The following is a 9,945-nucleotide window of genomic DNA, read 5'->3' on the forward strand; positions in this document are numbered from 1 at the left end:
TTAACAAGATTGTCAACATGCCATGTCTACTTTCCTTGTTCTTGCAAGTAAATTAGGATTTACTTTTCTTGATACTCCATTATAGTTTTAGTATTTTGGTGGTTTTTTATGGTGATTTTAAGCTAAGAATATGAGAAAATAAGGATGTTGATGTAGCTAAAACATATTTGTAAGAACTTAGAATGTGGTTAGAAATGTGGAAATTGATTGTAGCTAATGGTCAAGATTTTTTTTTATTTGGCCTAATGGTCAAGATTTTTTTTCTTCTAGTTGCCTAATGGGTTACTTGGAATTTGTTGTTACTATTTGACAGAATCCGAATTCGAAAAAAGGATTGCTTTGCTATTTTCTCGGTGACCGCTTATCTCTTTCTCTTTAATTTAGACCAAACAAAGGTAAGTTGATTTCTCTCTATCTTCTTATAATGAAGTCTGTAAATGTAGTTTAGTTTGGGATTGTTCGTTGTAGAAGGCTTTGAAAGCCATATGAATTTTGTGATGATTATAAGGTGTGAGAGAGACATACGACGCCTCTACTTATTTGCTTTATTACACTTATTCAATTGTTTGACTTATACTATAAATGAATATGTTACTTGAAAGTGATTAAGTGTAGTTACTTGAAGGTGAACTTTTATTTTGAATTTTGTTGAAGCATAGGTACTTGAAATGTGAACTTTTTATTTTGAATTTTGCTATGCTTGGTAATTTGGGAGGTGACTTAGTGACTTGAAATTGATTAAGTGTAGGGACTTGAAATGTGATTTTTCTATCATTTTGAATGTAGTTTAGTTTGGTGACTTTAAATTGATTAAGTGTAGGTACTTGAAATGTGAATTTTTTCATTTTGAATATAGTTTAGTTTGGCGACTTGGGAGGTGACTTGGTGACTAGAAATTGATTAAGTGTAGGTACTTGAAATGTGAATTTTTTTCATTTTGAATGTAGTTTAGTTTGGTGACTTACGAGGTGACTTAGTGACTTGAAATTGATTAAGTGTAGGTACTTGAAATGTGAATTTTATTCATTTTGAATGTAGTTTAGTTTGGTGACTTGGGAGGTGACTTAGTGAGTTGAAATTGAATAAGTGTAGGAACTTGAAATATGAATTTTTTCCTTTTGCATGTAGTTTAGTTTGGTGACTTGCGATGTGACTTAGTGAGTTAAAATTTATTAAGTGTAGCTACTTGAAATGTAATTTTTTTTCATTTTGAATATAGTTTAGTTTGATGACTTGGGAGGTGACTTGGTGACTTGAAATTGATTAAGTGTAGGTACTTGAAATGTTAATTTTTTTCTTTTGAATGTAGTTTAGTTTGGTGAGTTGGGAGGTGACTTAGTGACTTGAAATTGATTAAGTGTAGATACTTGAAATGTGAATTTTTTCCTTTTGAATGTAGTTTAGTTTGGTGACCTGGGAGGTGACTTGGTGACATGAAATTGATTAAGTGTAGGTACTTGAAATGTGAATTTTTTCGTTTTGAATGAAGTTTAGTTTGGTGACTTGGTGACATAAAATTGATCAAGTGGAGGTATTTGAAATATGATTTTTTTTCATTTTGAATGTAGTTTAGTTTGGTGACGTGGGAGGTGACTTAGGGACTTGAAATTGATTAAGTGTAGGTACTTGAAATATGAATTTTTTCCATTTGAATGTAGTTTAGTTTGGTGACTTGAGAGGTGACTTAGTGACTTGAAATTGATTAATTGTAGGTACTTGAAATGTGAAATTTTTTCTTTTAAATGTAGTTTAGTTTGGTGACTTGGGAGGTGACTTAGTGACTTGAAATTGATTAAGCGTAGCTACTTGAAATCTGAATTTTTTCATTTTGAATGTAGTTTAGTTTGGTGACTTAGAGGTGACTTGAGACTTGAAATTGATTAAGTGTAGGTACCTGAAATGTGAAATTTTTTATTTTGAATGTAGTTTAGTTTGGTGACTTGGGAGGTGACTTGGTGACTTGAAATTGATTAAGTGGAGGTATTTGAAATATGATTTTTTTTCATTTTGAATGTAGTTTAGTTTGGAGACTTAGGAGGTGACTAAGGGACTTGAAATTGATTAAGTGTAGGTACTTGAAAAATGAATTTTTTCCTTTTAATGTAGTTTAGTTTGGTGACTTGGGAGGTGACTTAGTGACTTGAAATTGATTAAGTGTAGGTAATTGAAATGTGAATTTTTTTCTTTCTGAATGTAGTTTAGATTGGTGACTTGGGAGGTGACTTAGTGACAAAAAATTGATAAGTGTAGCAACTTGAAATATGATTTTTTTTCATTTTGAATGTAGTTTAGTTTGGTGACTTGGGAGGTGACTTAGTGACTCGAAATTGATTAAATGTGGGTACTTGAAATGTGAATTTTTTCCATATGAATGTAGTTTAGTTTGGTGACTTGGGAGGTGACTTGGTGGCTTGAAATTGATTAAGTGTAGATACTTGAAATGTGAATTTTTTCGTTTTGAATGTAGTTTAGTTTGGTGACTTGGGAGATGACTTGGTGACTTGAAATTGATTAAGTGGAGGTATTTGAAATATGATTTTTTTCATTTTGAATGTAGTTTAGTTTGGTGACTTTGGAGGTGACTTAAGGACTTGAAATTGATTAAGTGTTGGTACTTGAAATGTGAATTTTTTCCTTTTAAATGTAGTTTAGTTTGATGACTTGGGAGGTGACTTAGTGACTTGAAATTGATTAAGTGTTGGTACTTGAAATGTGAAATTTTTTCTTTTGAATATAGGTTAGTTTGATGACTTGGTAGTGACTTAGTGACTTGAAATTGATTAAGTGTAGCTTCTTGAAATATGATTTTATTCATTTTGAATGTAGTTTAGTTTGGTGACTTGGAGGTGACTTGGTGACTTGAAATTGATTAAGTGGAGGTACTTGAAATGTGATTTTTTTTCGTTTTAATGTAGTTTAGTTTGGTGACTTGAAATTGATTAAGTGGAGGTATTTGAAATATGATTTTTTTTTAATTTTGAATGTAGTTTAGTTTGGTGACTTGGGAGGTGACTTAGGGACTTGAAATTGATTAAGTGTAGGTACTTGAAATGTGAATTCTTTCCTTTTGAATGTAGTTTAGTTTAGTTATTAGGAGGTGACTTAGTGACTTGAAATTGATTAAGTGTAAGTACTTGAAATGCGATTTTTTTCTTTTGAATGTAGTTTAATTTGGTGACTTGGGAGGTGACTTAGTGACTTGAAATTAATTAAGTGTAGGTGCGTGAAATGTGAATTTTTTCCTTTTAAATATAGTTTAGTTTGATGACTTACGAGGTGACTTAGTGACTTAAATTGATTAAGTGTAGGTACTTGAAATATGAATTTTTTCATTTTGAATGTAGTTTAGTTTGGTGACTTGGGAGGTAACTTGGTGACTTGAAATTGATTAAGTGAAGGTATTTGAAATATGATTTTTTCATTTTGAATGTAGTTTAGTTTGGTGGCTTGGGAGGTGACTTAAGGACTTGAAATTGATTAAGTGTAGGTACTTGAAATGTGAATTTTTTCCTTTTGAATGTAGTTTAGTTTGGTAACTTGGGAGGTGACTTAGTGACTTGAAATTGATTGAGTGTAGGTACTAAAAATGTGGATTTTTTTCCTTTTGAATGTAGTTTTGTTTGGTGACTTTGGAGGTGACTTAGTGACTTGAAATTGATTAAGTGTAGGTACTTGAAATGTGAATTTTTTCCTTTTGAATGTAGTTTAGTTTGGTAACTTGGGAGGTGACTTAGTGACTTGAAATTGATTGAGTGTAGGTACTAAAAATGTGGATTTTTTTCCTTTTGAATGTAGTTTTGTTTGGTGACTTTGGAGGTGACTTAGTGACTTGAAATTGATTAAGTGTAGCTACTTGAAATATGAATTTTTTCATTTTGAATGTAGTTTAGTTTGGTGACTTAGGACGTGACTTGGTGACTTGAAATTGATTAAGTGGAAGTATTTGAAATATGATTTTTTTCATTTTGAATGTAGTTTAGTTTGGTGACTTGGGAGGTGACTTAGGAACTTGAAATTGATTAAGTGTAGGTACTTGAAATGTGAATTCTTTCCTTTTGAATGTAGTTTAGTTTAGTTATTAGGAGGTGACTTAGTGACTTGAAATTGATTAAGTGTAAGTACTTGAAATGCGATTTTTTTCTTTTGAATGTAGTTTAATTTGGTGACTTGGGAGGTGACTTAGTGACTTGAAATTAATTAAGTGTAGCTACTTGAAATATGAATTTTTTCATTTTGAATGTAGTTTAGTTTGGTGACTTGCGAGGTGACTTAGTGACTTGAAATTGATTAAGTGTAGGTGCGTGAAATGTGAATTTTTTCCTTTTAAATATAGTTTAGTTTGATGACTTACGAGGTGACTTAGTGACTTAAATTGATTAAGTGTAGGTACTTGAAATATGAATTTTTTCATTTTGAATGTAGTTTAGTTTGGTGACTTGGGAGGTAACTTGGTGACTTGAAATTGATTAAGTGAAGGTATTTGAAATATGATTTTTTCATTTTGAATGTAGTTTAGTTTGGTGGCTTGGGAGGTGACTTCAGGACTTGAAATTGATTAAGTGTAGGTACTTGAAATGTTAATTTTTTCTTTTTGAATGTAGTTTAGTTTGGTGACTTGGGAGGTGACTTAGTGACTTGAAATTGATTAAGTGTAGCTACTTGAAATTTGAATTTTTTTCATTTTGAATGTAGTTTAGTTCGGTGACTAGAGAGGTGACTTGGTGACTTGAAATTGATTAAGTGTAGGTACTTGAAATGTTAATTTTTTCGTTTTGAATGTAGTTTAGTTTGTTGACTTAGTGACTTAAAATTGATTAAGTGGAGGTATTTGAAATATGATTTTTTTTCATTTTGAATGTAGTTTAGTTTGGTGACGTGGGAGGTGACTTAGGGACTTGAAATTGATTAAGTGTAGGTACTTGAAATATGAATTTTTTCCTTTTGAATGTAGTTTAGTTTATTTACTTGGGAGGTGACTTAGTGACTTGAAATTGATTAAGTGTAGGTACTTGAAATTTGGATTTTTTCCTTTTGAATGTAGTTTAATTTGGTGACTTAGGAGGTGACTTAGTAACTTGAAATTGACTAAGTGTAACTACTTGAAATATGAATTTTTTCATCTTGAATGTAGTTTAGTTTGGTGACTTGGGAGGTGACTTAGTGACTTGAAATTTTTTAAGTGTATGTGCTTGAAATGTGAATTTTATCCTTTTAAATGTAATTTAGTTTGATGACTTACGAGGTGACTTAGTGACTTGGAATGTGAACTTTTTTCACTTAAACTAATTATTTGAATCTGATTGGTTGTGTAAATGAAACCTGATTATAGCTTGATATATCAACAGAATTATGAAAATAGAATGGATCTTAGGGTAGAATTTGTTGAAGGTGTCAGACAAGTTGTTGAACATGCTAAGACACTTGATGTTTGGTCACGTTTTCATGCTATTCATTTCCTTATGTTAGATGTGATAGTACAAATCCTTTAATAGAAGAAGTTGTGAAGGGACATCTTTATAGAAGGGGGTTTTACGAGGTCTTTTTATGATTGCGTACTATTCACGGTTATGTTGAGCAAAATAACTTTGTTGTTGGTGAAAGTAGTAGGTCTGCAAAGCATAATAACTATCAAGATACTAGAATGACAGAAATGGTGCATGATGCTCTTGGAATGCAACACAGGGGCGAATTCAGAAAAAATGTCGAAGATGTTCCCAATAGAGAAACGGGTCATTTTTATGAACAACTACATGTTGCTAGTCATATTTTGTTTAACGGGTGTTCACATTCTCATTTGTTTGTTGTTGTTACATTATTAAGTATTAAATCTGATTGAAATATTTTTGAAGGAGGAACAGACTCAATGATAGACCTTATTAAAGAGTTCGTTGACCCCGCCTTAGAGGTTCCTTATTCTTTCTGTAAGGAAAAATGATTGGTGTCATAGTTAGGTCTCTCCTTGATTAGAATTGATTGTTGTGAAGATGGTTTCATGTTATACTTTAAGAAAGATGCTAACCTAGAGTCCTGTAAGTTTTGCCAGCACCCTCGATATAAGCGTGGTTGTCGTGAAAATAAAATTGTTATTATGGCGATGCATTATTTACCTCTAATACCAAGGTTGAAGAGGTTGTATGCTTCAAACAGCTCAGCTCCTCATATGATATAGCACAATGAAAATAGAAGGCCCGCTCGTGTTATGTGTCATCCATCTGATGGAGAGGTTTGGAAGCATTTTGATGCAACTTATCCAGATTTTGCAGCTGAGCCACGAAATATTCGTTTGGGATTATATGCTGATGACTTCTCACTTTTTTTTTGTTGGTGTGGCGCCATATTTATGTTGTCCTATATTTATCACCTCGCATAATCTTCCTCCTGAAATATTGATGATTAGTCCATATATATTTCTGAATTGTGTTGTTCCTGGACCGCGTAATCTAAAAAGCAGAATAAATGTTTACTTGCAACCTTTGATTGATGAATTTCAAATTTTATGGCATGAGGGGATTGAACCTTCAGAAATTTTACTTAATTAGAATTTCAATCTACGTGCATGTCTAATGTGAACTATTAATGATTTTTCTGCTTATGGAATGGTGTCTGGGTGGATAACAGCTGGAAAGTTGGCTTGTCCATACTGCATGAAAAAAAAAATCTTTCACATTGAGACATGACAGGAAAAATTCATGGTTTGATTGTCAACGTTGTTTCTCGCCACCTAATCATAAGTTTATGAGACTCATAAATGCATTCATAAAGAATAGATCTAAACATGATGGTCCACCTCCAAGGTTATCTGATCGTGACATCTGGGAGATAGGTCAGCATTTGCCTAAAGTTAGCAAGGAACCATTGTATAGGCCTGATAGATATGGCATTTCGCATAAATGGACTAAGAAAAGTATATTTTGGGTGTTAGAATATTAGCCAGATAATTTACTTAGAAATAATATTGATGTCATGCATAATGAGAAGAATTATTTTGATAACTTGTTCGACATAGTTATGGATGTCACCGGCAAGACAAAGGATAATCCTAAGGTCAGACTTGATTTACCAAAATATTACAAGCGTAGAGAATTACACTTACAGGAGGGGGCCAATGGCAATATTCTTAAGCCCAAGGCTAGTTATACATTCAAGTTGGACCAAAAGTGAAAAATATGTGAGTGGGTCCAAAGTTTTAAGATGTCAGATGGATGTGTCTCAAGTTTGGTAAAGAGGGTTAATATGACACAAGAAATCTTATGCGGAATGAAAAGTCACGATTTTCATGTTTCATGGAACAATTACTTCTAATTGTTTTTATTGGTTTACCTGAAAGCATATGAAAACCGATAGCAGAGATTAGTTTTTTCTTCAAAGACTTATGTACCACCACCTTAAAAGAAGAAAATTTGGCGCGAATGAAAAGTAATATTGTTGTTATCACCAACAAGTTGGAGAAAATTTTTTGCTAGGGTTCTTTGATGTGATAGAGCATCTTCCCATTCACCTTGTCCATGAAGCTCGGCTAGGCGGTCCAGTTCAAACTAGGTAGATGTATCCATGCGAACGGTAAGCAATTGCAATATATTAAATTCATACATTTTTTTTAATATAGTAAACATCTAATCTTTAAATTATGCAGGGCAACTGAAAAACTGAACAGGGGTCTCAAAAATAAACATAGGGAGGAAGACTCTATATTTAAGGCATATCTTGAGAGATAAGTGTCTCAATTTTATTCATACTACTTTGGTGATGAAGTTGCCCGTTTAAGAAAAAGATCGAATCGTCATCAGGACAATGAGAATGAGCCTCATTTGCAAACGATATCAATTTTCAATCAATCTGATAGTAAGGTTAAAAAGGCCATATTTCGCCAGCTTACTACCTTAGAGCACAAATCAGCAACTTTGTATGTCTTGCTGAATTGTTTGAAAGTTGAGCCCTCTCTGAAGTAAGGAGATTAAATATTAACATATCTTATTTATTTACTCATTTCCTTAAGGAAACTAATTGTGTTTCACATATTGGATTTTCAGTTCATTTAAGACTCAATTCCACGAAAATCAAGTGTATGCATCTTTTGCAACATGGTTTACATATGAGGTTCATAAGTGTGTTAATATTTCTACAAATTTTAAACATTTACACATTCTTCAACTAACATATATATATATGTGTGTGTGTGTATGTGTGTATAATATTTTTAGGTACACCATTCACCAAATGCGGCCGCATACAATCACTTCTTACAAGATATTTATTTGGGACCAGTTGAAGCTCATACAATATCCCATTACACAGCAAATGGGTTTAAATTTTCCACCAAAGAACACTTCAGAACAAGGAAAATAAATAATAGTGGTGTTTGGGTTGAGGGTGATGATGATATTGATTACTTTGGCATCATACAAAAGATCTTAGAACTGGAGTATGATGATTTCCTAGTAAAAAAAATTTTCCTTTTTCGCTGTAAGTGGTTTAAACCAAACACAAGAGGCAGAAGAGTACATAAGGAGCATAACATCATTGAAGTGAAACACAATAGGTCATATCTTGTTTATGATCCCTTTGTTCTAACACAAAATACTAAACAAGTGTATTATGCTCCTTATCCATTGCACAATGATAAGTCTGATTTGTGGGTTGTAATAAAACAAAGCCTATACGGCTGGAAGTTGAGAATGTGTTGGAGACTGCATATCAAAATAAAATCAGATTGATCTCCAGTTAGTGGACATTGATTTAGTGGATAGTTTGAATCACCTGAAAAATATATTTAAAGAAATTAATATTGCAGAAGAAGAGGCTGAGTAGGTAGGAGATGAGGAAACTTCCAAAGAGGGTGAATGGTTTAGTGGAGAATCTTTAGGAAAGGAGGATTAGTTTGTGTAGGTTGTATTTATTATGTATTGATGTCTTTATGCTTTGTACTATTTACCTTTATGTTTCTTATTTTAGATTGATATGTAATATACTGTGTAAGATTGTTGTTTTCACTTTTTCATAATTTATGTAGTAATAGAAATATTCTTTTCTATCTAGTGTTATTGGAGCGAGTCTAAACTTGCTATGGTTATTGATACGCCTAAATTACACCTCTCTTACGAGAGAGTAAGTGGTCGTTGTCAAATATATAACCCAACTAGGTTGGGGTCGAATCCCACAGGGAATATGGTGCTAATTAAGTTGTGTGCAAATTAGTTGACTTTTATCCATTCGTTTTCATAAAATAAATAGGGGGATTTGATTCAGTTCACAAATTAATGGTTTCAGTTTAACAAGATGAAATATGTGTAGTAGTATTCAAATTCAGAGAAATAGTAAGCTAGGGTTATGTCCACCTTGTAGTTTTCAATACTTTCTAAATATGGGCTTTACGAATTCATACATGCATCGTGCTTACAGAGAAGCATATGTATTTAATAACATAATCCTAGTGTTTCTCAACCATCAAGGACTAATTCACTTTAGTTCTCTCAAATCAAAAGCGTTTACCAAAAACAATACAAAATCTCCAAGTAGTTAATCCTGCTAAGGCATTAACTTATGAAATAGGGGTTGGTAATCCTATTTTCTTGTCATTACTTTCTTTTCCGAACATCAACCTTTCTTTCGAACAAGTTGTGTTTTAAGGCATATCCTCTATGTTTGCAACTACGAGAATTCAAGATAAGCAAAGAGAGTATGATATAAACAAATCAATGCATAATGAATTCAAAACCCAAAGTGATAGATTGTATGCTACAAGGCCTCCATAACCCTAACTAATAAACTTAGCTACTCATGAATAAAACGAAAATCACAATAGAAATATCCATCATACCAAAAACTAGAAGAAGATCTTGGTGTTCGAATAAGGAAAACAAGAGAAAAACATTTTTTCTCTCTCTCCTCAAGCTAGGTCACCACTCTCCCTCTTCAAAAACTAATACAGAATAATGAATAATAAAT

The sequence above is a fragment of the Capsicum annuum genome, chromosome 1, assembly GCF_002878395.1.
Source record: "Capsicum annuum cultivar UCD-10X-F1 chromosome 1, UCD10Xv1.1, whole genome shotgun sequence".
NCBI lineage: Eukaryota > Viridiplantae > Streptophyta > Magnoliopsida > Solanales > Solanaceae > Capsicum > Capsicum annuum.